A 27,466-nucleotide genomic window follows, 5' to 3' on the forward strand; every position below is an offset into this window, starting at 1 on the left:
TGAATGTTAGTTATTTGTAGGTCTTAGTCTTTTTTTCTTAGCCGTTTGATATCCTTTGGATTGGTTTATACTCTGAACTTAAGTGATTAAATATGGGAATTATGGGATTCCTCTCCTTCTCAGTTAAATTAGCAGACCATGCCCCATATACAGGGACACTCAGGCCATGGGGTCAGTCTCAGTTAAAACCCTTCAGCCACGCGCTATTGTTCTGGAGATCAAGCCCAGACTCTGTAACACTACGTACAGCAGAGGCAGCTCTCACCTCCCTCCTCCTCTCCTGACACAGCCCCACCTGGAATCTTTGGTCATACCTTTTCATCTGCCCAGTAGGCCCTTTCCCTGGCTAACTCCCCTTCAAACTACGAAACAGTTTCATTGCACCGTGTCTTTGGGCTCCCACCTTCCCCCTTAGGACCAGCATCAATGGTCTTGCCCATCTCGCACTAGACTGTGAACCTCTCTGGCATGGGTTGTGCCCTGTTCATCTTTTATCTTTGCTACCAGCAAAATGCTTGGCATACAGTAGGAGCTCAGAAAATATTTCTTAAAGTATAAGAGGATTAGTATGTGAAGAATAAATGAGGAAGTTTCCATACGTAAAGTCGGAAATTCTCTTTCAATTAATGTATCAATTCAACCCATATTCTAATGGGGTTTTTATGAAACTTGAACGACTAATTCTAAAGTCTGCCTAAAGAGTAAATTCAAGAATAAGAAATAAATAATAAGAAAAAGTAAAATAAGCTTGAAAACCTGCTCTGCGAAACATCAAAATATATTATTGAGGCTTTACCATTTAAAACAGTTGATTTTGGTAGAAGAATAGGCAAGTGGATGTATGGACGGCACTCAAGAGCCCAGATATATACCTGGGCATATATGAGAATTGGGGAAGTGATAAGCATGGCGTTTTATACCAGCAGGGAAAGATGGACCATTTTAAAAAACAGAAGGGCGATAATGAGCTGTCCATATGGAGAAAAGCAAAGGTATCAGCCAGGGTAGTCTATGCTGTGCCGCGGTGATAAACAGCCCCCAAATCTCAGTGACTTAACACACTGAAGGCTTATTTCTGGCTCGGGGCACATGTCTGTTTGCAGGTTGGTAGGGTGGCTCTGCTCATTAAAATCACATAGGAACCAGCTGACGGAGCAGCCACCATCTCAAATGTTGCCATGGAGGGTGTAGGCATGGACTGGAAGGTCTTGCATTAGCAATTAAATGCTTGGTCCTGAGGTGACCCCATCAATTCTGCTCACAACTCGAGCTAGAGCTAGTCACACCGCCCCACCCGACCACAAGGAGTGCAGGAAGTGAAATCCTACCATATGCTGTGAAGTGAAGAGAACCAAAAGGGCACTGTGGTGAAGAGCACAACGACTACACACTACCTTCCCTGGTCATGCCCCACTGCCCCCTGCAAAAAAGTATTTTTAATTTTTTTAAGGCAGAAGAAAATATAGGGTAAATTTTTTTTTTTATAATCTTGGAGAGGAAGATGACTTCCTATTCAAGGTATTAAATCCAGAAGCCATAAAAGAATTACAGATTTAATTGCATAAAATTGTAAACTTTTTGCATGGCAAAATAATCTATAGATGAAGATAAGGGTCAAGTAACAGATCAGGGAAAATATTTGTACCATGATGCATAACTGACAAAGGGTAAATATCCATAATATACAAAGAGTTCTTGAAAATCAATAAGAAGAATCAACATGTAGAATAATGGGCACAGGATAGATAGCCTTGTTTAGAGGATTTGGGAAAATAGACATGTTCATATACTTGTTAGAAGTAAAGTGATTTTCCTTTTTTCTTTTTTGAGAGTAATTTGAAAGTACCTATCAACATGTTAAATGCACGTACATTTAATGCAGCAATTCCTCTAAGTCCTCATACAAAATACTATCTGTAAACGTGTAATGCACAATGTTATCAAACAAAATATTATTTACAAATGTATTTGTACCCTGTTGGTCATTACAGAATTACTGGTAATGGCAAAAAAGTATTACTTTTAAAAGGACAAAAAAAAACTAATATATTGCTTTTAAACAAACGTGGTACCTGCATGCCTTGGAATATTATGCCATCATTAAAAAGTGTGAGGTAGTGTTATAAGTATGGACATGAAAAGATGTTCATGATACACTTATTGTATGAGGTTTATGGCAATCACTGATCACCCCTCCTGCCCTCCAATTTCTAACATAGTTGTAATGAATCCTAAGAACCAAGTAAGATCAGCTTTCATTGACAATGATATGGGATGAGAGGACTCAATGAAGTGTCCAACCACATCCCATGGACCCAGACCTGACTCTTTACAAATTAGAAATCAATTTTGGGTTTTTTTTTAAGTCCGTATAATTACAATACTAGTTCTTCTGGAATTTAAGCATAGAAAGAAAAGGGTTCCAGAGGCCACTTAACCTTGGTATGAAATGATATAATTAATTAGCTGGCCTAGGGTCACCCACCAGGCAGGTGGCAGACAGGGATTCAAATTCAGATCTGACAATAGGATGCCTCAAGGCGCTTTCCCACTTCAAGGTTCCATGTGTTAAGACAAATCACCAGGAAGCTGCATTCCTGGGGTCAAGCCTTTGGTGTCCTCCCTCCAAACCAATCTCTGACCTTAACGTTGTGATTTGGCCTTCACCGCTATTACCTCTGCTCTTGCTCTAAAAGCAGAAGCGAAAGAGGCGCCTCTTGCTGGTCTGCATGGCCCCTGGGGAGATGGTGCCGCGTTCCTGGAGTTGTCCCTGTTGCACAGACAGGCCCTTCCCTGTAGTAGCGAGAACACCGTGACCCGGCCCGTGCTCCTCCCCCCGCCCACTCGCCTCCTCCCTTAGGAAGCATGGAATCATATTTTGCCTTTAACAGCCAAAGTCTCGTCAGAGTTATGTGATGCCATTTCCTACTCCCAGCTACCTCTTTTTTCATTACATTTTGTTCTTCTGTCTGGTGAGCTCCAAGCCCATGGTGCCTGTATTTCATGGCACAGCCATGTGGCCCAGGTAGCTGGGGCTAAAGCCCAGCTCCATAAGACCTGGGAAAGTTCAGTTCTTTTTGCCTCAGTTTCCCTGTCTGTACAATGGAAGTGGTAGTCACAGTATCTCTCTCATGGCTACATCCTCAGGATTAAATGAGATAATGCATTTAATCTGCACCTGCACACATATTTTAACCATAGAGGTTAAAATCACCATTTTATTCCAAAATGGTTGAACTTGGCAATTTCGTGTGGTTCGACCTAATTGGTTTTTTGACAAAAGTCGGCAGGCTGTAAATAAAGGTGATGCACTTTCTCTTTTTTTGTGATTTTTAATTTATATTGGAGTATAGTTGATTTACAATGTTGTGTTAGTTTCAGGTGTACAGCGAAGTGATTTGGTTATACATATGCATATATCTATTCTTTTTTAGATTCTTTTCCCATAGAGGTTATTACAGAGTACTGGGCAGAGCTCCCTGTGCTGTACAGTAGGTCTCTATTTGTTACCTATTTTATATATAGTAGTGTGCATATGTCGATCCCCACCTCCTAATTTATCCCTCCCTCCACCACCTTTCTCCTTTGGTGACCACTCTGTTGAGAACTCTGTTCTCAAATTCTGTGAGTCTGTTTCTGTTTTGTAAATAGGTTCATTTGTATCACTTTTAGATTCCACATATGTGATATCATTCTATTTGTCTTTCTCTGATTTACTTCATTTAGTATGATAATCTCTAGGTCCATCCATGTTGCTGCAAATGGCATTATTTCATTCTTTTTAATGACTAATATTCCCTTATATATATGTACCACATCTTCTTTATCCATTCATCTGTAAATGGACATTTAAGTTGCTTCCATGCCTTGGCTATTGTAAATAGTGCTGCTATGAACATTGGGGTGCATGTCTCTTTTCAAATAGAGTTTTCTCCAGATATATGCCCAAGAATAGGATTGCTGCATCCTGTGGTAACTCTGTTTTTAGTTTTTTTTCTGTGTGTGGTACGCGGGCCTCTCACTGTTGTGGCCTCTCCCGTTGTGGAGCACAGGCTCCGGATGGGCAGGCTCAGCGGCCATGGCTCACGGGCCCAGCCACTCTGCAGCATGTGGGATCCTCCTGGTCCGGGGCACGAACCCGTGTCCCCTGCATTGGCAGGCGGATTCTTAACCACTGTGCCACCAGGGAAGCCCTGTTTGTAGACTTTTTAAAGATGGCCGTTCTGACTGGTGTGAGGTGATACTTTATTGTAGTTTTGATTTGCATTTCTCTAATAATTAGTGATGTTGAGCATCTTTTCATGTGCTTTTTAGCCATCTGTATGTCTTCTTGGGGAAGTGTCTATTTAGATCTGCCCATTTTTTGATTGGACTGTTTGGCTTTTTGATATCGAGCTGCATGAACTGTTTGTATATTTTTTATACAAAATATATTTTTTATATTTTTTATATATATATTTTTTATACATCCTTTTAATGTATTGTTGGATTCAATTTGCCAATCAACTCCTTGTTGGTTGCATAGTTTGCAAATATTTTCTCCCATTCTGTGGGTCGTCTTTTCCTTTTGCTTATGGTTTCCTTTGATGTGCAAAAGCTTTTGAATTTAATTAGGTCCCATTTGTTTATTTTGGTTTTTATTTTCATTACTCTAGGAGGTGTATCCAAAAAGGTATTGCTGTGATTTATGTTAAAGAATGTTCTGCCTATGTTTTCCTCTAACAGTTATATAATATCCAGTCTTACATTTAGGTCTTTAACCCATTTTGAGTTTATTTTTGTGTATGGTGTTAGAAACTGTTCTAGTTTCATTCTTTTACATGTAGCCATCCAGTTTCCCCAGCACCACTTATTGAAGAGATTGTCTTTACTCCATTATATATTCTTGCCTCCTTTGTCATAGATTAATTGACCATAGGTGTGTGGGTTTATTTCTGGACTTTCTATCCTGTTTCACTGATCTATATTTCTGTTTTTGTGCCAGTACCACACTGCTTTGATGACTGTAGCTTTGTAGCATAGTCTGAAGTCAGGGAGTCTGATTCCTCCAGCTCTGTTTTTCTTTCTCAAGACTGTTTTGGCTCTTTGGGGTCTTTTGTGTTTCCATACAAATTTTAAGATTTTTTTGTTCTAGATCTGCAAAAAACGCTATTGGTAATTTGATAGGGATTGCATTGAATCTGTAGATTTCCTTGGGTAGTATAGTCATTTTGACAATATTGTTCTTCTAATCCAAGAACATGATATATCTCTCCGTTTGTGTTGTCTTTGATTTCTTTCAGCAGAGTCTTATAGTTTTCAGAGTATAGGTCTTTTGCCTCCTTAGGTAGGTTTATTCCTCGGTATTTTATTCTTTTTGATGCGATGGTAAATGGGATTGTTTCCTTAATTTCTCTTTCTAATCTTTTGTTTAGTGTATAGAAATGCAAGAGATTTCTGTGTGTTAATTTTGGTTTTCTGGTTTTTTGTTTTTATTTATTTGGTTGCGCCAGTTCTTAGCTGTGGCAGGCAGGCTCCTTAGTTGCAGCTCCAGGGCTCCTTAGCTTCAGCTCACTGGCTTCTTAGTTGCAGCATGCAGGCTCCTTAGTTGTGGCAGGTGGGCTCCTGAGTTGTGGCATGCAAACTCTTAGTTGCAGCATGCACGTGGGATCTACTTCCCTGACCAGGGATCAAACCTGGGCCCCCTGCGTTGGGAGCACAGAGTCTTAACCACTGCGCCACCAGGGAAGTCCCATCTGTGTATTAATTTTGTATCCTGCAACTTTACTGAGTTCATTGTTGAGCTCTAGTAGTTTTCTGGTGGCATCTTTAGGATTCTCTATGTATGGTATCATGTCATCTGCAAACACTGCCAGTTTTACTTCTTCTTTTCCAATTTGTAGTCCTTTTATTTCTTTCTCTTCTCTGATTGCCGTGGCTAGGACTTCCAAAACTATGTTGAATAATAGTGGTGAGAGTGGACATCCTTGTCTTCTTCCTGATCTCAGAGGAAATGCTTTCAGCTTTTCATTGTTGAGTATGATGTTAGCTGTGGACTTGTCATATATGACCTTTATTATGTTGAGGTATGTTCCCTCTGTGCCCACTTTCTGAAGAGATTTTTTGTCATAAATGGGTGTCGAATTTTGTCAAAAGCTTTTTCTGCATCTGTTGAGATGATCATCTTGTTTCTGTTCTTTAATTCGTTAATGTAGTATATAACACTGATTTGCATATATTGAAAAATCCTTGCACCCCTGGGATAAATTCCACTTGATCATGGTGTATGATCCTTTTAATGTATTGTTGGGTTCAATTTGCCAGTATTTTATTGAGGATTTTTGCATCTATGTTCATCAGTGATATTGGCTGGCCTGTAATTTTCTTTTCTTTTTTTTTTTTGTGTGGCATCTTTGTCTGGTTTCGGTATCAGGGTGATGGTGGCCTCATAGAATGAGTTTGGAAAGGTGTTGCACGTTCTACCCCATTGGTCATAGTTGGACATAGATGGTTTCCTATTTGGTAACTTTGGAGGCCTGGCACACCTTGCAGTGGCCTGGGGGTGGGAAGGAGGGGCAGCCAGGAGGCAGCTGAGAACCCTCGGACAGGAGATAGGAGTTTTTGGAGGGACACTGGGAAGCGACAAAGGAAAACTTTCTGGACTCTGATACTGCCCCAACACATCCCAAACCCTGAGCCTCCCTCTGCTCCAGTGGTTCCCAAAGCCAGCCCGAATCCCACCTGGTCTTCAAAAGGCAGCTTCCTGGCCACAATCAGCCTTGCCACCCATCGGATGTATGCCTCACTCCCCACACGGTGGCTTTGCAAAGAGCGGGGGTCTCAGGCCCCTGACAAATGTGCCTGCCTCCCCATTGATGGAGAACTAGGACAGGCAGGCCCCCGTACCGCCTGTGTAGTCCCCCTAAGGCTTAGCTTGGTGCGTGGGACCACGCAAGGACTTAGAAAATGATTGCTGAAATGAAACTTCACTGAGCTCACAGTTTTCCCTGGGGGCCAGTCCTATCATCCTAGTGGGATATTAATCTTATAAAGCTGTTCCGCTTGGGAGGAAAGGAGGGAGCGGGGAAGGGGGATAAAAGAACTCCTGTAGGCAGGCACCAGAGGCAGCTCAGAAATTTCTACCCAGAGGGCTGAGGGGCACTCCCAGTTGGGAAGGGGGTTGCTTAGAAATGGTCTCAAAGCCGCATTGACATAGCAAGCTGATTGCTTCAACTTATACGGCATGTTTATTTGGGGTGGCTTGGAGGGCAGCTGATAGAAACGGCAGCTGGAGCCACCAACCCTTCCCCCAGCCACCCAGGCTCGCAACCTGAAATGCATTCTTTCCCTGCTAAATGTAAATGCAATCCTTTCCCTGGCATGGACCCTCGCTTGATTTCAGATAAAGAGCATCAGCCTCTGATGGTAAACTGGGCTGCATCTTGGCCCCATCCCTGCCGGGTGACCTTGGCAAACCCACTTAACCCCTGGGACCTCAATTTCCCCCGCTGTAAATTGAGCTCAACTTCTCTGCCCCCCTTCTCTGCATCTTGAGTCAAGCCCAAGAATCCTGTGGCCCACCTCCTTGGAAACATCCACACAAAAGGGAGCGATTTAGAACTGGAGCCCTGGTCTATGGTATCATGGATCTGAGCCAGCGTTCCGTCCCTGTGAGAGGCACAGACTGCAGCTGGGGGATTACAGGGCCGTCTCCAGAGGCCACCACCGGTGGCACTGCCTGCCCAAGAGGCCCCACTCTCGTCAGAATATTAACACCCTGGATGCATTTGTGTGTTACTCATGATTGAGACCATGGTTCCAAAAGGATTCTGCAGCATGCATATTTATGAGACAAGCCCAGACAAAGACTACCACATTTTAAAAGATGCAATTATCTCTAAAAAGTTCAGCTTTATTTTCATGCTAATGAGTACAATATTTTTAAGCAAACCTAATTGGTTTGCCTGAGTTCCCATAAAAGCTCTCAACTCATTAGAGCTCCGAGGTCCCCTTCAAAAGGGGCTTTAGAGGGAGCTGGGGGGCCAACAAGGGGGCTGGCACCCAGGCAGCGTGTTTTCAGAAGTTTTCAGCCCATGCGCGCTGCTGTCCCCTTCCCAAGCCCTCCTGCTGGATGGATGACAGGTGAGGCCTTTCAGGAGGGGCCGCCCCAGGGGTCTGGGCCCTGGGAATGTGGGGGCGTCAGGAGAACCTGAGGGCCAAGTGGAATGTCCTCCCTTCTCTCTGCAGAGGAAGCAAGGCCAGTGTCCCCATCCCACCCTGCTGCCCCACAAGTCTCATTCACCACTGTCACAAAACCCCTGGCTCCCTGGTGGATGCTGGAATTCCACCCACAAACAGGGTCTTCTACCAGGTCATCAGCCCAGGCCTCAGGCTCAGAGCAGAGGGAAGGGGCTTCTCAGACCCTAAGCCCCCATCCCAGATACTCCCGTGCTCTGCCATCTGATCATTGGCTTTGACGTCCCCAGCTTCCGGCTTTTACCTTCTGCTTCTGAAGCACTGCCACACCTATTTTCTCATCACCTGCCCTTGTAAATGACATGTTGTTTCCACTCTTCTACAAGCGAGGAACCTGAGGCCTGAAGCTGTAGAGTGTGTTTGTGCCGCCCTGCAGGCTGCAGATGCTCCCCATGACAAGCCACATACAGGGCTTTCTGGGAGAAGGTCTGTCCTCTTCCCTGCTGAGTTCATGTCCCGCTTCTCTCCTTGTCTCAGCCACGTCCCTGCAGTTTAAGCTGGGTCTTTTCTTTACATGCCTACGTACTCCCCGGTTCTTGGCCTCAGGGCACAGTGTACAGCTGTGTGGGCTGTGCATTGTACAATGCCAGGGGACGGTATAGGCTATGAGCGGCGCCCCCTGGAATTGTGCGGCACTGTGTCCTCCCTACTCAGCACCTTTACCTCCACTGGCTTCCTGCTGGGCCATTTGGGGATCTTGGGCCTGTAAGTTGCCCAGGAAATCCAGGCAGTGGAATTTCAGAGTGTTGTTCAGGAAATGACGTGCAAACTCAGCCAGGGGCAAAGAGGGGCGTTAGAGCAGAACAGAAACAATGGAAAATACAGGCTGGGGTAAGTTCCGGCCTGGAAGTGAAGAGATAAGAGAAGCAGGCCCGCTCCTGCCACTAAGTGTCTTTGTGCCTCCATTTCCCCCTCCATGAATGAGGACGTGGGACCCGCTGATCTCTGAGGGCCCATCCAGGGGGGCATCTTTTGCTTCTAAAGATATTCCAGAGAATCCCCAAAAGAAACGATGACATAAAACTAGAATGTTTGGGGCCTTATAAAACATTATAAGCGTCAAAACCTTATAACCTTATAACCATTCATCTGTTTCCACTCCTGGCTGGGGACGCAATCCCAAGGTCAGGCTCCGGGGGCTCAGGGAGGTGGCTCAGAGGCCAGCAAGAGTATATAGGGAGGAGGGTATTGACTGAACCTTAAAACCTAAGTCAGTTAACCAGAGAAGAGGAGGTAGGATGTTCCAGAGAGGGCTGCATGGCCCTAGCAACAAGGGGGACCCAGAAATGGTGGTGAGCTGAGTGGCCAGGCCAGCAAAGCTGGCCAGCTGCTAAGAAGGGGGAGAGAGCAAAAGGGAGGCCTCAAAGGGCATCTGTGGTTTATAAATCCCCACGGTCATAATCTCCTGTGCTTCTCACAACCGCCTGAGAAGGAAACTACTGTGTTTCCCATTTTATAGGGGAGTGAATGGAAGCCCAAACAGGTGAAGGGGTCTGTCTGAGAACACCCAGCACGGACTAGGCCAGGGCTGAAGCTAAGACCTCAGTCTCCTGATCCCCAATTTGGTTATCATTTTCCCTAAATTAACCAGGAGGCCAGATTCACAGGGTGTTGAATAATAAGATCAAGGTTTGGGATGGTGTCTTACGGGCAATAGGGAGGCCCTGGAAGTCTCTGAGGAGAGAAATGACCTGGAAACCTAGAGTTCAGGAATGAGCGCGAACGGCTGGAACGGGGAGGAGAGAAATGGAGGTGGTCCTACTTAGGAGGAATATTGTTTTAGATTTATTGAGAGATCTGTCCAAGGCCCTGTACGGTTTTGTCTTGGAGAAGCTGAGTTACATGCTCTCCACTGGGCCTTCAAGAGGTCCCCAGGGGTATCACCCAAAGGGCTTAGGAACCGAACTATGGCCCTGGGATGTCACTGCAGGGACCTAACCTAAGCTCAGAGCCAAACCCCACACCCCAGTTGCTAAACCGCCTAATTGGCTTAGATTTATCAAAGTAATTTTTAAAGGGGAATTTTATATGAAGGTAATTACACTCAGCTGAACTAATTTTATTAAACAATGCTGCTTTAATGACAAACAAATTTGTTATTAATTTGTAACCAAGCAGCTATTTCATTCAATTTGTAGCATCAGTAATGAGCCCTGTGGCCAGACCCTTTCTGAGGAAGGCAGCATGACCACCCAAAGGCCAGAGCCCTAACCTGGCCCCAGCTCTGCTGTGGACTTGGTGTGACTCCCTCTTCTCTCTGGGCTGTGTCTCTCTGTAAAATCAGGGCTTGGAAAAGTGCCCAGAAGGAATGCCCACTCAACAGCTTCAGGGCCTGAGAGCCTGTTTGGACATTCAGTCCTTTCTGAGTGCCTCAGTTTCCTCATCTGTAAAGTGGGGAGAATAATAGTGCCTGTCTCAGAGGGTAAATGTGAGGACTGGTTGAGTTAGTCCATGCAAAGCTCTTCAGCCAGTGCCCAAGCTCATAGGAAGCATTATGTAAACACTTGTTATTTGTATTAATATTCCCAGAACCAGGGATGTGGGCTGGGGATGGCAGAGAGCCCATTGCCACGAATGGCATGAGTGAGCATCCTGCTTCCCCTAATGGCTATCATCCCTTGATTCTGGGTTCCTCAGCTGCAAGGCCTCCCACCCCCTCCTAGGAGGGTGAGGGACCTCACTGCAGCCAGTGGAAAGAGCCTAAGGAGTGAGGTTCCAGACTCCACCCTGCCCTCAGGTGACCCTGGGTATTGCCTTGGCCTCTTCAGCTCTCCCATGCGGATTGATCACCCTGCGTGCCCAATCGCCAGGCCATCTCAGGGCACAGACAGGCTCAACGGGTGGCATTCAAACATGCAGAGTGGGTCAGGATAACCTGGAGTGCTTTTAGGAAAATGCCAATTCCTGGGCCCTGTCCCAAGAGACTTGATGCCATGGATGTCTCCCCAGATCTGTGCACCTGGGGCATCCTTTTGAGACCCCCCTGAATTTCTGACACCCCACTACAGGTCTGCAGGGCACTCCACACCCGCTGCCTTTGGAATCTTGCTGGTCTATGTTCATTTGAGGAAAGAGTAGTTTCTCAAAATTAACTGACTTGCACAGATAAGGGTAAATGGGGAGCAATATCCATCACCAGATCCATAGGTTCCCTGTCCTTTGAAATGCACTGGCGTGGGAACAGGACAGGACAGTTTGTACTGGTTTCAGTCACCATGGGGCCAGGATGACGTGACACCTCTGAGCCCACCTGCTGTAGAGACCCGCCATCTTGGTGGCTCCAGAGAATGAACCACTTGAAAGTCAGCCTTTCAATGAGTGGCTATTTCCATACCATCCATGGACTGTCACACAGACAGTCTCTTATCCAGGATCCCAAGAGCCCCCAGGCCCATTACAGTGCCTGACCTTCTGCAATTAGGGAGAAGAATATTGTGTCTCCACAAGGCCTCTATTCCATCCCAACATATAAATGTACATGTATCATTTAGCCCCATTAGTGAGGTCTGAGTTTTGTCCAGAAAACTTTTCCTGAGGTTCATTGCCCAGGGCTGCACAGAGATGCAGAGCCAGCTTCACACAGTCCCCTTTATCCAAACGGAAGGTGAATTCTGGTGAAGAGCACAGGCTGAGGTTGAGAGAGCAACAGAGACTCCCGCGGGCCCCACTGAATTGGCGACAAGAAGGAGACCCTGAGGATTCGGGGGCATTTTACCTCAGCTGGGCCCACGGTCACCCTCAGCAAGAAGGTTCACAGGGAATGCTAGTCAGCCCTCCAGTGGGCCTGTCAGGGAGGATGGGGAGTTTCATTCAACGCCAGGGTCAGGCCAACATCCATCGCTTTCTGTGGCCTGATCCTCTAAAGTCCCCTGTCTCCCTCTTCTCACTCCATCCAACATCAAAATTCTACTCATCCTTTGGGCCTAACTCTGTCCCTACTTCCTCCTCCTAGAAGCCTTCACGTACTTCTTGGCATTTCCCCACCTCCCTTCTAGTTGGGTGGAGGTCATGTGACCTCTGCTGGCCAATGAAATGTGGCTGGAAGTAGCCCACATCTCCTCTGGGCTGGGGCAGTAGGGAGCTGGTGGGCTTCCTCCTTTGGTGACAAGTAACCGAATCCCTGACTAACCATGAATTAAGGGTTTTTATTATCTCATGTACCGAGAAGTCTCAAAACAGGCAACCTCTTGTCATTTCATGGTTCCAAGATGGTTTTATGAAGTGTATTTGTCATCTATCGCTGTGTAACAAATGACCCCAAAACATAGTGCCTTAAAACAATACAGCTTGACTCGGGAGTTGTGGTTTGAGGTCTCTCATGAGGGGGCTGTCAAGATGCTAGCCAGGGCCGCAGCCATCTGAAGGCTTGGCTGGGGCTGGAAAAGGAGCTTCCAGGGCGGCTGACTCACATGCCTGGCAAATTTGTGCTGGCTGTTGGGAGGAAGCCTCAGTTCCTCCCCATGTGGGTCTCTGCAGGCTGCTTGAACATCCTTATGACACGAGAGGTGGATTCTCCCACCTAGTGAGCAGTCTGAGAGAGCAAAACTAAAGCATCAAGATCTTTGTTGGCCTGTCTTCAAAAGGCACACAACTTCACTTCTGTCACATTCTCTTCATTAGAATCAGGTCACTAAGTCTGGCCCACAGTCAAGGGGAGGTGAACTAGGCTTCACCTTTGGCAGGGAGAAAGATCAAAGATTTAGTGCACATGTTTTTAAAACCACCAGAAATTGTGTCCATACAGGAAGAGGGTAAGGGAAGCAAAAGTCTTCCTCTCCACACCACTCTGTCATCAGAGAAGTTTTTCCCACGAGGCCCTGTCAGTCTTTCCCTCGTGTGCAATTGGCCATAAATGAGGCAGATGCCTCCAGACCCATCACTGGCAAAGAAAGACAGAATTCTATGACTCATCTTCCAAGATCTGCCCTGAGAAGGGTGTCTGCTTACTTTGGTCTGTTTTTTTCCCTTGGGTGGCATGGTTTTAGATGCAGAGGACCTGGCGTGGGGCCCCTGCTCTATCACATCCGCTACACGAGCCTGGACCACGGGGTTGCCTGTGCAACCCTGCAGAAGTTCAGTTACCCTCTTTGCGAGAATTCCTGCTTCACAGGGTTCTGAGGAAGAGTTGAATGTGCTTTGTAATATAACAAGCATTAGGCCCATGTACGTTCTGATCACTGCCATTTGCCCTGGGTTTGGGGTGAGAGGCCAGATACCAGCAGAGGTTTTTTTGTCCCCTGTTTCTTCTCATCTCTAATTTCCAGCACAGAGAGCTCAGCCAGAAACAGGAGAATTGGGCACAGAGGCCAAATCCCCAGTGTAGAAACAGTGTGCCATTGTAAATGCCTCCAGCAATGGCACCCCACCCAGCTGAGGAAGCCTTGTTCCCAACCCCACTTAACAACACGCCGGATTTAATATGAGCAGCTGATCTCATTGCTTCCATAACAAGTTTAATTTGCTGGGAAAGCGAGTTGGTGAAGTTCTAATAATGCAGAGCTGCAAATAATACCAAAGAGAGTTTGCATTATGATAACTTTCCAATTAAAATGGATTAATGGAGGAAAAACAGCAGCAGTAGTGTCTAGACGACATATTACTAAATCCTTGGAGAGGGAGATGGAAAGGAGTTGGGGGAACAGGAGAAATAAAATAAACAGGGGAACTTCATGAGTTGGAGGCACCCTTGTGTGATGTGGCAGGAGTGGGTGCCTTATCCCTGGTGTCCCGTCTGTTACAGTGCCTAGAATTTCCATCATCTGGGAGAATCAGTCTTTCAGGACTCAAAGGCCTTTGGTCTGTGGACATCCTTTATTAAAATGCAAATAGCACCTTTAGTTTCCTTGGCTGGCCTGTCACTGGGATTAGGCTGCATCTACCTGACGGTGCTGTGTGCCACAGAGCAAAGGCCCTGGCTGACAGTCAGGGGAGCAGCACAGATCAGATGTGCACATCTGTAGTGGCAGATGTGTCTGGGCTTCACTGCAGGACCTGTTGGAACAATTCCTCCACATCTGCACTGTGACACTGACCCCTGACCGTTGCTGAGTGATCCAGGAGGGTTTGTTCAGAATCTCTCTCCTGGGAACCTGAGTTTTAAACCTGAGAGACACAAGGTCTGGGAGATGCAAGAGGTGGGGCTCGGTCATGTAGGGGCTTCCAGGAGAGAAAGGGCAAAAGTCTGTTGCCTGTGGTTTTTGTTTTGTTTTTTTGTGTGTGCAGTACGCGGGCCTCTCACCACTGTGCCCTCTCCCATTGCAGAGCAGAGGCTCCGGACGCGCAGGCCCAGCGGCCATGGCCCATGGGCCCAGCCACTCCGCGGCACGCGGGATCTGCCTGGACCGGGGCACGAACCCGCGTCCCCTGCACCGGCAGGCGGACTCTCAACCACTGCACCACCAGGGAAGCCCTGCCTGTGGTTTTTGAATAGACTCGGCCCCGGGCCCTTGGCCCAGTTGACCGGGCCAAGCTAGTCAACCCTCTTGCCGTTCTGTGAGATGCCTCAGGATCCATGTTCCTCCCCTTTGCTTAAGCTAACTAGTCATTTCTGTTGCCTGCAAACAAAAGAAATGTAACTAATTATCACTTCTTATCTGTGGGACCTAGGGAAAGTCACTTAAGCTCGCTGAGCCTCTGTTGTCTTTTCTGTAAGATGGAGATACACACATCCCTGCCTCGCCAGGTTGCTCACTTCCTGCTTTGGTTAAAATGATGTATCAGGGTTAGATCTCCATCTAAGTCCCTCTCAGGTCTGAAGCTGGGAGATTTTATAAGTGGGTCCTTAAGGGACTGGAGAAGAGGTTGCCTGGAACCACAGGGACCAGGAGACCAGGAAGCCCAGGACCCCAATTTTACCAGCATCACTACTTTGCAGGGCAGAATCATGTGCGTCTCAGCAACAGAGCTGAGCCTCCTTCCAGAAATCCCCAGTGTTCCCCTATACCTGGGAAGGCTTTGATTTCTTGCAAAGCCCATAGGCCCCTGAGCCAGTCCCTCAGGGGTGAAGTACTGGCCAGGTGCTGCCCCCTGCAGGCCTCCATGTCTCATCAAATAAACGAAGAAAAATCCTATTTGATTAAATACAGTCGCATGTGCTGCATTTAGCATGAACAGTCATTCTCCCGTTTTATCTCATCCTTCCAAGTCCTTCACTATCTACAGGTGGCTATGAAACTACCATTGAAAACAAATAATTCTGGGGATAAGGGAAAATATGAGGCAACACAGAGTCAGAACTGGGTCCAATGCAGCTTTGGGTGGGGAGAGGAGTCACGTTCATTGCACACCTGCTGTGAGTCATGCATTGTATCTTCCATTATCTCATTGTTGTCATGATCTTTCAAAACAAGTAATGCTAATCCCCATTTTACAGACGATGAAACTAAGGCTCAGAGCAGTAAACTTGCCCCACGGTCAAGCAGTTCACAAATATAAGGTGTGTTTGAGTTCAAAGACTTCCCTCTTAACCAAAGGTTTTTAACATTTTTTTTGAGTAGAGACTGCGTTCTCAAATGAAATCTCATGCCCAGAGCATGAAAGAAATAATAAAAGCAGAGGTCTCTGGTTGAATGGGTTGGTGGTTGTCTGGAGATGTGGAGAGCAGAGCTTGTCCAGCCCTGCCCACCCGTCCTGTCTCTGAGCCCTCCCCTTTGGGCACAGATGCTGGGACCCCGAGTTTAGCGGGAGAACAGCTGCTTCCCTTCCAGGCAGGTTTTGTTGGAGGCCCTAGATCCAACCAACAAGGTTTTCCAATTAACCGAATAGAAAGAACTCCCGCTTTGCAGATCTAGGTTGAAATTCTGGTTCTGCCACTTACTAGCTATGCAAGTTTCTCGGCTAATCCAAGCTTCCTCAGGATACTGCACTACCCAATAGAAATATAATACGAGCCACACATATAATTTTAAATTTTCTAGTAGCCTCATAAAAGGCAAAAACGTACAAAGGTAAAAAGGTGAAATCAAAATTAATATTTTTATTTAACCCAATATATTCAAAACGTTATTATATCAACATGTAATCAATATACAAAATTATTAGTGAGCTATTTCGCACTCTTTTTCATATTAAGTCTTCAAAATCTGATGCACATTTCACCCAGTACATCTCAATTCAGACTCTAAATTGGCATTGGAAATCTTTGATCTGGATTTAGATTTTGTAAAATTTATAGTGAAAGAAGTAAATTTCTGAAGCCAAGTTGTTCCAAACATTATTTAAAGTTTTCCAATAACTAGGGGGACTATCAATTTTTAAATAGAAATTAAAATTAAATAAAATTGTTTTGTGTGACATTGTAGTTTGCCATTCTAATAGGTATGTAGCATTGTAGAGATGCTCTCAAAATATCTGTCTATAATGGTCTGAGGGTGGGAAGGCTCCAGAAAGCTGCCATGGGGACTTGGGATAGGAACTGAAGTCCAGCCGCGCCTCAGATGCATCTGGAGAACGTAGGGGCAGGGCAAGGCCATGCTGAGTCAGTGCTTCTGACACTAGGGGAACTGCCATCTCCTCAGAAGCCTTTGACCCGTCTCCAGGAGTCTCTGGACCTTGCCTCCACATTGCTCAGTTTCCACAGCAAGGACTGCTGTACTGGTCAACTAGCACGTCCACAGTACCTGAAGAATATTGTAGAAAACTCTCTGCTTTTTTTTTTTTTTAATAAATTTATTTTATTTTTGGCTGCGTTGGGTCTTCGTTGCTGCACGCAGGCTTTCTCTAGTTACAGCGAGCGGGAGCTACTCTTCGTTGTGGCGCGCGGGCTTCTCACTGCGGTGGCTTCTCTTGTTGCGGAGCACGGGCTCTAGGCACGCGGGCTTCAGTAGTTGTGGCTCGCGGGTTCCAGAGCGCAGGCTCAGTAGTTGTGGCGCACGGGCTTAGTTGCTCCGCAGCATGTGGGATCCTCCTGGACCAGGGCTTGCACCCATGTCCCCTGCATTGGCAGGCAGATTCTTAACCACTGCACCACCAGGGAAGTCCAAGGCTCCGCTTTTAAAGAATGGGCTCCTCTCCTGCTTGGATTTTTTTTTTTTTTTTCAGTTTTTAAAAATTGTGGTAAAATACACATAACACAAAATTTACCATTTTAACCACTTTCGAGTGTACAGTTCTGAGGCATTAAGTATATTCACGTTGTTGTACAACCATCACCATCATCCATCTCCAGAACTTTTCCATCTTCTCAAATGAAACGCCGTCTCCATTAAACTCCAACTCCCCCTTCCTCCTCCTCCCAGCCCCTGGCAACCATCAGTCTACTTTCTGTTTCTGTGAATTTGACCATTCTAACTACCTCATGTAGAGATGGAATCATACAATATTTGTTCTTATTTCACTTAGTGTAATGTCTTGAAGATTCATCCGTGTTGTAGTGTGTGTCATAGTTTCCTTCCTTTTAAAGGTTGAATAATATTCCACTGTATGTATATACTACAATTTGTTTTCCATTCATCCATCAGTGGATACTTGGGTTGCTTCTACTTTTTGGCTATTGTGAATAGTGCGCCTATAAATTTGTGGGTACAAATATCTGTTGGAGACCTTGCTTTCACTTCTTTTGGGTATATACCTGGAATGAAATTGTTAGATCATGTGATAATTCTATGTTTAATTTTTTGAGGAATTTTACCATTTTTCACAGTGGCTGCACCATTTTATATTCCCATCAACACTGTGGGAGGGTTCCAGTTTCCCCACATCCTTGTCAACAGTTATTTTCTGTGTCTTTTTTTTTTTAACATCTTTATTGGAGTATAATTGCTTTACAATGGTGTGTTAGTTTCTGCTTTACAACAAAATTAATCAGTTATATATATATACATATGTTCCCATATCTCTTCCCTCTTGCGTCTCCCTCCCTCCCACCCCCCCATCCCACCCCTCTACGTGGTCACAAAGCACCGAGCTGATCTCCCTGTGCTATGCGGCTGCTTCCCACTAGCTATCTACCTTACGTTTGGTAGTGTATATATGTCCATGCCTCTCTCTCGCTTTGTCACAGCTCACCCTTCCCCCTCCCCATATTCTCAAGTCCATTCTCTAGTAGGTCTGTGTCTTTACTCCTGTTTTACCCCTAGGTTCTTCACGACATTTTTTTTTCTTAAATTCCATATATATGTGTTAGCATGCGGTATTTATCTCTCTCTTTCTGACTTACTTCACTCTGTATGACAGACTCTAGGTCTATCCACCTCATTACAAATAGCTCAATTTCGTTTCTTTTTATGGCTGAGTAATATTCCATTGTATATATATGCCACATCTTCTTTATCCATTCATCCGGTGATGGACACTTAGGTTGTTTCCATCTCCTGGCTATTGTAAATAGAGCTGCAATGAACATTTTGGTACATGACTCTTATTGAATTATGGTTTTCTCAGGGATTATGCCCAGTAGTGGGATTGCTGGGTCATATGGTAGTTCTATTTGTAGTTTTATAAGGAACCTCCATACTGTTCTCCACAGTGGCTGTATCAATTTACATTCCCACCAACAGTTCAAGAGGGTTCCCTTTTCTCCACACCCTCTCCAGCATTTATTGTTTCTACATTTTTTGATGATGGCCATTCTGACTGGTGTGAGATGATATCTCATTGTAGTTTTGATTTGCATTTCTCTAATGATTAGTGATGTTGAACATTCTTTCATGTGTTTGTTGGCAGTCTGTATATCTTCTTTGGAGAAATGTCTATTTAGGTCTTCTGCCCATTTTTGGATTGGGTTGTTTGTTTTTTTGTTATTAAGCTGTATGAGCTGCTTATAAATTTTGGAGATTAATCCTTTGTCAGCTGCTTCATTTGCACATATATTCTCCCATTCTGAGGGTTGTCTTTTGGTTTTGTTTATGGTTTCCTTTGCTGTACAAAAGCTTTGAAGTTTCATTAGGTCCCATTTGTTTATTTTTGTTTTTATTTCCATTTCTCTAGGAGGTGGGTCAAAAAGGATCTTGCTGTGATTTATGTCATAGAGTGTCCTGCCTATGTTTTCCTCTAAGAGTTTGATAGTTTCTGGCCTTACATTTAGGTCTTTAATCCATTTTGAGCTTATTTTTGTGTATGGTGTTAGAGAGTTATCTAATCTCATACTTTTACATGTACCTGTCCAGTTTTCCCAGGACCACTTATTGAAGAGGCTGTCCTTTCTCCACTGTACATTCCTGCCTCCTTTATCAAAGATAAGGTGACCATATGTGCATGGGTTCATCTCTGGGCTTTCTATCCTGTTCCATTGACCTATATTTCTGTTTCTGTGCCAGTACCATAATGTCTTGATTACTGTAGCTTTGTAGTATAGCCTGAAGTCAGGGAGCCTGATTCCTCCAGCTCCATTTTTCGTTCTCAAGATTGCTTTGGCTATTCGGGGTCTTTTGTGTTTCCACACAAGTTGTGAAATTTTTTGTTCTAGTTCTGTGAAAAATGCCAGTGGTAGTTTGATAGGGATTGCATTGAATCTGTAGATTGCTTCGGGTAGTAGAGTCATGTTCACAATGTTGATTCTTCCAATCCAAGATCATGGTATATGTGTCCATCTATTTGTATCATCTTTAATTTCTTGCATCAGTGTCTCATAATTCTCTGCATACAATTCTTTTGTCTCCTTAGGTAGCTTTATTCCTAGATATTTCATTCTTTTTGTTGCAGTGGTAAATGGGAGTGTTTTCTTGATTTCACTTTCAGATTTGTCATCATTAGTATATAGGAATGCCAGAGATTTCTGTGCATTAATTTTGTATCCTGCTACTTTACCAAATTCATTGATTAGCTCTAGCAGTTTTCTGGTAGCATCTTTAGGATTCTCTATGTATAGTATCATGTCATCTGCAAAGAGTAACAGCTTTACTTCTTCTTTTCCAATTTGGATTCCTTTTATTTCCTTTTCTTCTCTGATTGCTGTGGCTAAAACTTCCAAAACTATGTTGAATAAGATTGGTGAGAGTGGGCAACCTTGTCTTGTTCCTGATCTTAGTGGAAATGGTTTCAGTTTTTCACCATTGAGGACGATGTTGGCTGTGGGTTTGTCATATATGGCCTTTATTATGTTGAGGAAAGTTCCCTCTATGCCTACTTTCCGTAGGGTTTTTAACATAAGTGGGTGTTGAATTTTGTCGAAAGCTTTCTCTGCATCTATTGAGATGATCATATGGTTTTTCTCCTTCAATTTGTTAATGTGGTTTATCACATTGATTGATTTGTGTATATTGAAGAGTCCTTGCATTCCTGGGATAAACCCCACTTGATCATAATGTACGATCCCTTTAATGTGTTGTTGGATTCTGTTTTCTAGTATTTTGTTGAGGATTTTTGCATCTATGTTCATCAGTGATATTGGCCTGTAGTTTTCTTTCTTTGTGACATCCTTGTCTGGTTTTGGTATCAGGGTGATGGTGGCCTCGTAGAATGAGTTTGGGAGTGTTCCTCCCTCTGCTATATTTTGGAGGAGTTTGAGAAGGATAGGTGTTAGCTCTTCTCTAAATGTTTGATAGATTTCGCCTGTGAATCCGTCTGGTCCTGGGCTTTTGTTTGTTGGAAAATTTTTAATCACAGTTTCAATTTCAGTGCTTGTGATTGGTCTGTTCATATTTTCTATTTCTTCCTGATTCAGTCTTGGCACGTTGTGCATTTCTAAGAATTTGTCCATTTCTTACAGGTTGTCCATTTTATTGGCATAGAGTTGCTTGTAGTAATCTCTCATGATCTTTTGTATTTCTGCAGTGTCACTTGTTACTTCTCCTGTTTCATTTCTAATTCTATTGATTTGAGTCTTCTCCCCTTTTTTTTGATGAGTCTGGCTAATCATTTATCAATTTTGTTTATCTTCTCAAAGAACCAGCTTTTAGTTTTATTGATCTTTGCTGTCGTTTCCTTCATTCCTTTTTCATTTATTTCTGATCTGATTTTTATGATTTCTTTCCTTCTGCTAACTTTGGAGTTTTTTTGTTTTTTCTCTAATTGCTTTAGGTGCAAGGTTAGGTTGTTTATTCGAGATGTTTCCTGTTTCTTAAGGTAGGATTGTATTGCTATAAACTTCCCTCTTAGAGCTGCTTTTGCTGCATCCCATAGATTTTGAGTCATCGTGTCTCCATTGTCATTTGTTTCTAGGTATTTTTTAATTTCCTCTTTGATTTCTTCAGTGATCACTTCGTTATTAAGTAGTGTATTGTTTAGCCTCCATGTCTTTGTATTTTTTACAGATCTTTTCCTGTAATTGATATCTAGTCTCATAACGTTGTGGTCAGAAAAGATACTTGGTACAATTTCAATTTTCTTAAATTTACCAAGGCTTGATTTGTGACCCAAGATATGATCTATCCTAGAGAATGTTCCATGAGCACTTGAGAAGAAAGTGTATTCTGTTGTTTTGGGATGGAATGTCCTATAAATATCAATTAAGTCCATCTTGTTTAATGTATCATTTAAAGCTTGTGTTTCCTTATTTATTTTCATTTTGGATGATCTGTCCATTGGTGAAAGTGGGGTGTTATAGTCCCCTACTATGAATGTGGTACTGTCGATTTCCCCTTTTATGGCTGTTAGTATTTGCCTTATGTATTGAGGTGCTCCTATGTTGGGTGCATAAATATTTACAATTGTCATATCTTCTTCTTGGATCGATCCCTTGATCATTATGTAGTGGCCTTCTTTGTCTCTTCCAATAGTCTTTATTTTAAAGTCTGTTTTGTCTGATATGAGAATTGCTACTCCAGCTTTCTTTTGTTTTCCATTTGCATGAAATATCTTTTTCCATCCTCTTACTTTCGGTCTGTATGTGTCTCTAGGTCTGAAGTGGGTCTCTTGTAGACAGCAAATATATGGGTCTTGTTTTTGTATCCATTCAGCCAATCTGTGTCTTTTGGTGGGAGCATTTAGTCCATTTACATTTCAGGTAATTATCAATATATATGTTTCTATTCCCATTTTCTTAATTGTTTTGGGTTCATTATTGTAGGTCTTTTCCTTCTCTTGTGTTTCTTGCCTAGAGAAGTTCCTTTAGCAGTTGTTGTAGAACTGGTTTGGTGGTGCTGAACTCTGTCAGCTTTTGCTTGTCTGTAAAGGTTTTAATTTCTCCATCAAATCTGAAGGAGATCCTTGCTGGGTAGAGTAATCTTGGTTGCAGGTTTTTCTCCTTCATCACTTTCAGTATGTCCTGCCACTCCCTTCTGGCTTGCAGAGTTTCTGCTGAAAGATCAGCTGTTAACCTTATGGGGATTCCCTTGTGTGTTATTTGTTGTTTTTCCCTTGCTGCTTTTAATATGTTTTCTTTGTATTTAATTTTTGACAGTTTGATTGGTATGTGTCTTGGCATATTTCTCCTTGGATTTATCCTGTATGGGACTCTCTGTGCTTCCTGGACTTGATTAACTATTTCCTTTCCCGTGTTTTGTTTTGTTTTGTTTTTTTTAATATAATTGTCATTCTAATAGGTATGTAGCATTGTAGTTTTGATTTGTATTTCCCTAATGATTAGGGATATTGAGTATCCTTTCATATGTTTATTAGCCACTTATATGTCTTCTTTGAAGAAATAATCTGTTCAAGTCCGTTGCCCATTATAATCGGGTTGTTTTGTTGTTGCTGAGTTGGAAGAGTTCTTTATATATTCTGGATATCAATCCTTATTAAATATATGATTTGCAAATACTTTCTCCCATTCTGTGGGTTCTCTTTTCACCCTGCTGATAGCGTCCTTTGATGCACAAAAATTCTTAATCTTGATGAAGTCCACCTTATCTATTTTTTCTTTTATTGCCTGTGCTTTTGGTATCATATTCAAGAAATCTTTGCCAAATATTAATACAATGTCTTGAAGCTTTCTTGTTATGTTTTTTTCTAAGAGTTTTATAGTTTTAGATTTTACATTTAGGTCTTTAATCTGTCTTGATTTCATTTTTGCAGATGGTGTAAGGTAAAGGGTCAACTTCATTCTTTTGCATGTGGATATCCAGTTTTCCCAATCTCATGTGTTGAAAGACTGCTTTCCTCATTGAAGGTTCTTGGCATCCTTGTCAAAAATCATTTGACCGTATATACAAGAGTTTATTTCTGGCTTTCTATTCTATTCCATTGGTCTGTATGTCTGTCTTTATGCCAGTACCACACTGTTTTGATTACCGTACTTGGTAGTAAGTTTTGAAATCATGAAGTGTAAGACCTCCAACTTTGTTCTTCTTTTTCAAGGTGGTCTTGGCTATATGGGGTCCCTTGAGATTCCATATAAATTTTAGAATGATTTCTCTATTTATGCAAAAAAAATCTTTGGGATTTTGATAGGAATTGAATTGAATCTATAGATCATTTTGTGTAGTACTGACATATTAAAAATATTAAGTCTTCCAATCCGTGAACATGGGACGTTTTACTATTAAGTTTTCTTTAAGTTCTTTCAGCAAGGTTTTGTACTTTTCAGAATGCAAGTCTTTTGCCTCCTGGTTAAGTTTATTCCTAAGTAATTTTTATGCTATTTTAAAGAAATTGTTTTCTTGATTTTCTTTTCAGAGTTTTCATTGTTAATGGATAGAAATGCAACTGATTTTTGTGTGTTGTTTTTATATCCTACAGCTTTGCTGAACTCATTTTTCCCTGTTTGTTTCTTATGCTGGGTGGTGGGTATATGGTTTTGCATGTTTGGAATATTTTATTAAAAAACAAATACCTTGAACCCCAAACTTGCTCCCGGTCAAGTAACTCCCTTCCAGCTACAATTGGAGGGGGGAGCAGTCTTTGGACTCTTACTGGCCCCATAGAGAGCCCATCTCTTTTCTGTACCCTGGGAGACACCAGCTTCCCAAAATGTAAAAAATGCTTCCTGAGCTGAGCAACACCACCAGGAAACTGTCTAAAGAGGCAAAGGGGCCCCCTAACCAGTGTCAGACCTCTGGGTGGGAGGATGAGCTCCATCACCGATGCTTGTGGAGCCCTGACAAATCCCTTCCTGGGCCTTAGTTTCCTCCTCTGTCAAATAAGCAAGTAAGACTCGATGATCTCCAGGGCCCTTTGGTTGTGAAGAAAGCCAAAGGTTGGGCAGGTGGAGAGAACGTGGGTGGAATCACCAGGCTTTGGTGGCAGTGAGGTCTGGTCCACGGCACTGCTCTGCAGCATCCTCGCTCACTGAAGGAAAACGCCCCCGTGATTTTATGCGACTTGTCACTCCTTTATTCAACCTTTGTGATTTTAAAACAACGATAAATTACTTGTGCTATAATTATTATTACAAGAGCCCTTTGCTCTGCAGTTTGTAAAGCACTTTCACATTCGTTATTCATTTTACAAATGAGGAAACCAAATCCCAGAGAGGTGGTGGTGTTCCCTGCCCCTAGCTAGGCTAGTAAATAGTATACCTGGTCTGGATTAAAATGAATCCCAGTTCAGCTGCCCAAAGTGCTGTGTGGCCACCCCTGTATAATGAGGTAGTTACAGATGAGGGGAACTAGAGGGAAAGAGGGAGGAAGGGGAAAAATTAAGAAATTCGAATCATCTATTGATTTGATACAGTTACTTTTCCATAGGGTCTAACGGAAATAAATGGCACATCAAGAGGTAGACTCAGAATGTAATAAAGCAATGCACAAACTGTCAAGGTCATCAAATATAAGGAACGTCTGACAAACTGCCACAGCACAAGAGGCCAAGGAGGCATGACCCCAAAATGTAGTGTGAGGTGCTGGATGGGATTCTGTAACAGGAAAAGGACAGTGGATAAAAACTGAAAAGATGGGAATCAGATATAAACTTACAATAATGTATCCATATTGATTCACCAATTGTAATAAACATACCATAGTAATGTAAAGTGTCTGTAACAGGGGAAACTGGGTGTGGGTATATGAGAACTGTCTGTACTATCGTCAGATTTTTTCTGTAAATCTAAAGTTTTAGAAAATAAAGTTTATTTTTTAAAAAATGCACAAATAGGGCTTCCCTGGTGGCACAGTGGTTGAGAGTCCGCCTGCTGATGCAGGGGACATGGGTTCATGCCCCGGTCCGGGAAGATCCCACGTGCCGCGGAGTGGCTGCGCCCGTGGGCCATGGCCACTGAGCCTGCACGTGAGGAGCCTGTGCTCCGCAATGGGAGAGGGCACAACAGTGAGAGGCCCGCATACCGCAAAAAAAGGGGAAAAAAAGCACAAATAAAGCAGAAACTAACACACCATTGTAAAGCAATTATACTCCAATAAAGATGTAAAAAAAAAAAATAGTAAACAAAAAATGCACAAATATGTACAGTAGTTCCTGATCTGATTTTAAAAGGGAAGACCAAGCCTACCCTTCTCTCTCACTCCAGCCCTGAGTCCCCTCCGCCTCTCTGTGCCAAAGCACTTAGCTGGCAAGGGATGGCAGGCTCACTCCTGCCACAGTATCCCTTCATCTGGCTGATCACTTTCCCCAGGCCACACCCAAATTCCATCATTTCCCTTCCATGTGGAATGCTACAGTCAGAGGACAACAGGTAAGGAGCGTAGATGGTAGACGTATTGATATATCTGCAAGATGTGAGAAAGGTGGAGACAGGGAGAGACACAGGGAGACAGGGAAACAGGAAGAGACTAAGACTGACAGAATTTTTGACAGGGGTGCCAAGATCATTCAATGGTGGAAAGAGTGGTCTCTTCAACAAATAGTACTGGGACAACTGGATATTCACATGCCAAAGAATGAAGTTAGACTCTTACCTCACTCCATATTCAGAAATTAACTCAAATGGATCAACGACCTCAATATAAGAGCCAAAATTTCATAAAAACCATCAGAAGAAAACACAGGGGTAAATCTTCATGGTATTGGATTTGGCAATGGATTCTTAGATGTGACACTAAAAGCATAAGCAACAAAATAAAAAATTGGTAAATTGGACTTCACAAAACTGAAAAATTTTGTGCATCAAGGGATATTATCAAAATGTGAAAAGACTGGGCTTCCCTGGTGGCGCAGTGGTTAAGAATCCACCTGCCAATGCAGGGGACATGGGTTCGTGCCCCGGTCCGGGAAGATCCCACATGCCGCGGAGCGGCTGGGCCCGTGAGCCATGGCCGCTGAGCCTGCGTGCCCGGAGCCTGTGCTCCGCAACGGGAGAGGCCACAACAGTGAGAGGCCCGCGTACCGCAAAAAAAAAAAAAAAAAAGGTTAAGTGTATACTGTGTGAGTTCCACCACAATTTTTTTTAAGTGACATAGAGATAGCTAGGCCAAGACAGAAGCAGGGACCTGGAGAGAGGGAAGAGATGGAGATATCAGGACAAACTGCAGCCCATTACAAGGAATTTATTAGTACTGTTCTGTCAGCGGGTTGCCAGCTAAATATAATATAGATCTATATACAAAGAAAATGCCTCTTTCTGCATAATGAATATTTACTCATGCATGGGTCGGGCAATTTCACAGAAGTAATTAAAAGCAGTCTTTTGTTTATTGCTCAAAAATGATAGTGACCTGCTGACCAGAGCTGCAGACACAGTGACATATTGAAAACGTTACCTACTGACATATGTTATTAAAGAGGAATTAAGGGTCGCTTTCTTCCCCTCCCCTTAAAAGCTAATCATTCCTAAGCCTCCTGTCTGCTCACATGCAGAGTACGGCTTCAAGGGGAGCCCACCTCCCAGATGAGGCCAGAGAGTTAGGCTGACCCGCCTCGATCTACAACCTTCCCTCCACGACCATAAATTGAAACAGATGAGATGGTTATTGAGAAGACCATAGAGAGGAAATAGGCCACAGTATGTGGTCTCTGTGGAAAGTTCTCCCCACTCTCCTGTCATATCCAGCCAGTTGCAAAATGCTGTCGATTCTACTAATTCTACTTCAGCGACCCTTGTCACCGTGTCTCCTCTTTGTCACTAGCTCTGCCCTGCTTCAGCTCCTCACTGCTCCTGAAGCTTTGTTCCCCCCAATTCTGATCTACTGATGACTCTTCCTGGATCTGTGAATCAAGTCACTACTTTGCTCATGCACCACCCATGGCTCCCCATTGTCTGTAGTCCTCTTCACCCTGGCATTAAAAGCCCCATCGTCTGACCATAGCCCCAGCTGACCATTCCACATCAGGGTTCTTGGTTCCCAACCACAGAAAGTGACTGTGGCTAATTTAAGGCAGAAAGAACCTATCAGGAAGACATCAGGGAGCTCATAGAATCAATGGGAATCTGGGAGGTCTGCCGGCAAAAGGCAGAGATAAAGTCATGTGTACCAGGGGGTGGTCCAGCCAGGACGCCACAGCTGACACCACCACACCACTGATG

Source organism: Delphinapterus leucas, chromosome 2 (assembly GCF_059928025.1).
Source record: "Delphinapterus leucas isolate spDelLeu-1000000601 "Yukka" chromosome 2, BTC_Dleu_Yukka2, whole genome shotgun sequence".
NCBI classification, from domain to species: domain Eukaryota; kingdom Metazoa; phylum Chordata; class Mammalia; order Artiodactyla; family Monodontidae; genus Delphinapterus; species Delphinapterus leucas.